Here is a 3,192-nt window from a genome sequence, read left to right on the forward strand (position 1 = left end):
TAAAATGCCCTATGGAGTCCCACAAGGATCGATTCTAGGGCCTGTCCTTTTTCTCGTCTACGTCAACAGATTGAGTTCATCAATCCATAATGGAAAGATGATTCAGTATGCTGACGATACGACTCTCTGCATTAGATCAAAAACCAAACCAGATCTTGAAATCAAAGCCTTTGAAGAACTCAACTCATGCATTGATCATTTTTTCAATATCAATTTGAAAACAAATTGTTCTAAAACAAGCGTGATTAATTTCTGTTTTCGGCAACATGAAAACGATAATCCGACCAATTGTGATGGTGGCTGGTGGATGAAACCATAATAGAAGAAGAAGAATCCACCAAGTTTCTTGGGATGCACCTTGATCGAGGGCTGACATGGGACGTTCACATTGAGAGTGTCTGTTCAAAGGTTGCTTCTGGGCATTTATGTCTTACGCAATTTGGCAAAATTCTGTTCATTGGATATTCTGAAGACAGCTTACTTTGGCCTAATACATCCACATTTAGCTTATGGTCTAAGATTGTGGGGTGGCTGTTCTAGATACAAATTTAATAGAGTGTTTAGAATGCAAAAGAAAGCTGTCAGAATCATTTACAAATTAAATCAGAGAGAGTCGTATAAATTAGCCTTCGGGGAGCTTGGATTACTCACTTTGCCTAGCCTCTACATTCTCGACGTCGTGCTATACTGCCGATTCAAGTGCGTCTCACTTCGGGGTAGCGACGTACACCAATACGGAACTAGAGGCCGGGACAACTTTCGTATGGCACAGCACAGAACTACTGTTTTTGAACGCTTGCCATCTCAGGTTGGTGTGAGGCTAATCAATTAGGCTCCCTGAAGAGATCAAACGCGTCAATAACCACAAACAATTTAAATCTCGATTAAAAACACTTCTTAGTGTCCAAAGCATTTTACTCAGTTGACGAGTTTGCGATGGGTCGCTGGGATAGTCTTCACTAACATTAAAAAAAAAAAATTACAACTCCCCTTCTGATATCCAAGAAAATTTGGCCACTATCGAGAAAACGGCGGCAGGTGGCACATACCCAAAAAGTAATTTTTATTTAAATTTACTCGAATATTTTTTTTACTCAGAATTAAAATTAATTGTGTTAGTTATTAGATTAGGACTTTTATTTCTATATGACGCTTGCAATACAATTATTGTTAATTGTTTCCTGCAATAAAGAGTATTATTATTATACCCCTCAATGAACAATTACTTGTTGTACGTTTGATTCGAATTACCGCTAAAGTAGAAGACTTCTCAATTAAACGAATCAATGTGCATGGTCTGGGCCTCTCTACATCAACTAAACAAATTAAAATCTGTTCAAAAGTACACATACAAAGCGTTCCTTTTAATTGGTACACTACCAAACGTTTTTAAATATATATCATGATTCCCAAACCCGATTAAGAATAGTAATTAAAAGTTTAATTCGTAATGTTAAAGATCCGGTTTCGCAAGGACCAAAATTATGTAGGAGATCCGGCTCGGCGGACCGCAATTATGTTCGAAGGACCAATAAAATGTCTAATATTAAACTCATACTTCGATAGCTGAGCAGATGGAGCCCATACGTTGATTTTCTAAGAATAACTGTTAGTCGAATGGGAAAAATAAAAATACGGAATAAGATCAAAGAACATAGTATTAGAAAAAAGGCACACAATTAAATCAAGAATACAGGTGTTAAAATGACTTTCGTTTTCTATTAAAAAATGTCCAAAAATAATGTCCGAATTAGTTGAGGATTTTAAATCGTGGTTGAGAAGAAAATTGTCTCTAATTACGAAGGACCACAAGAATGATGAAGCACTGTTACCTTGCACCGTCCATTGTCTGATACCTCGAAACAAATGAAGTTGGGTTGATTGCAGTTCGACCTGGGTTGCTTCCAAGGAACGTTGCACTGGTGGAGTTCTTGTTGATGGAGGAAGATTCCACATTCACTTGACACTATTTTCGGTTCACTCACGAACGCTGATGTTCCGCAGGGACAAAGTTACTTTTGGCTCGTTAACAAGATAAAATCCGGCTAGGGGTTGACGACTAATTGCCATAGAACGGCTTAACGGTTTACATAGAACAAGACAAGGGGGCACGGCCCGAACTAAGTAAAAGTTGATGTTGACGTACAACCGAGCGGTACGGAGTCTTTAGAAGAACTGCAGATGATGCCTCTGAGGGCTTTTCTTGTCCGCGTCCTGGACGCCTGATTGGTCGACAGAAGTCACCTCATACCACGTGACAGTCGGACCACTATAAATTTGGAATGCAGGTGTGTGTGTGTGTGTGTGTGTGTGTGTGTGGTGTGTGTGTGTGTGTGTGTGTGTGTGTGTGTGTGTGTGTGTGTGTGTGTGTGTGTGTGTCTGTGTACAAAGATAAGTGAAAATAGATTGCTTATAACTAAAATGGTATCGAACAACGGTGGACAAAGAGCAGTCTAAATAATATACAATTCTGGTTATTAGTAAAAAACTATATTAATGCGTAAATTTGATTAATTATTATAACTAAATATGAAAACCTAACACGTAAACTAGATTCAATGTATGTTGCCATGCGTATTTTAGATAACGCCCTAGAGCTCGCCAATTCTGGCCATTCACGATATAAATTCAATTCAGTTTAATTCCAATTTTAGACAGCCGTATTTTTCTTTGATGGGCTAATATAGAACATTTGGCAACGTCATGGTAAATATTCTCATCCTCTTGCCGGTTACATAATGAACAGAGTTGGTTTCTATCAGCAATCCAAGGTTCATAGTTCAAATTAACGAACTCAGCACGAGCTTTAAAAATCCAGCACATTAAATTTGATTTAATGTTGGCACATACAATAGACCTGGTCCCAAGCTCAAGGTCAAGTGACCCGTACAGTGGTGATAACGCGAGGAGCGCGCTGCCTGCAAGCAGACCCGTCTGCTGTCCTCCCGTACCGCAGCCTGCAAGCAGACCCGTCTGCTGTCCTCCCGTACCGCAGCCTGCAAGCAGACCCGTCTGCTGTCCTCCCGTACCGCAGCCTGCTAGCAGACCCGCCTGCTGTCCTCCCGTACCGCAGCCTGCTAGCAGACCCGTCTGCTGTCCTCCCGTACCGCAGCCTGCTAGCAGACCCGTCTGCTGTCCTCCCGTACCGCAGCCTGCTAGCAGACCCGCCTGCTGTCCTCCCGTACCGCAGCC

The sequence above is a fragment of the Homalodisca vitripennis genome, chromosome X, assembly GCF_021130785.1.
Source record: "Homalodisca vitripennis isolate AUS2020 chromosome X, UT_GWSS_2.1, whole genome shotgun sequence".
NCBI classification, from domain to species: domain Eukaryota; kingdom Metazoa; phylum Arthropoda; class Insecta; order Hemiptera; family Cicadellidae; genus Homalodisca; species Homalodisca vitripennis.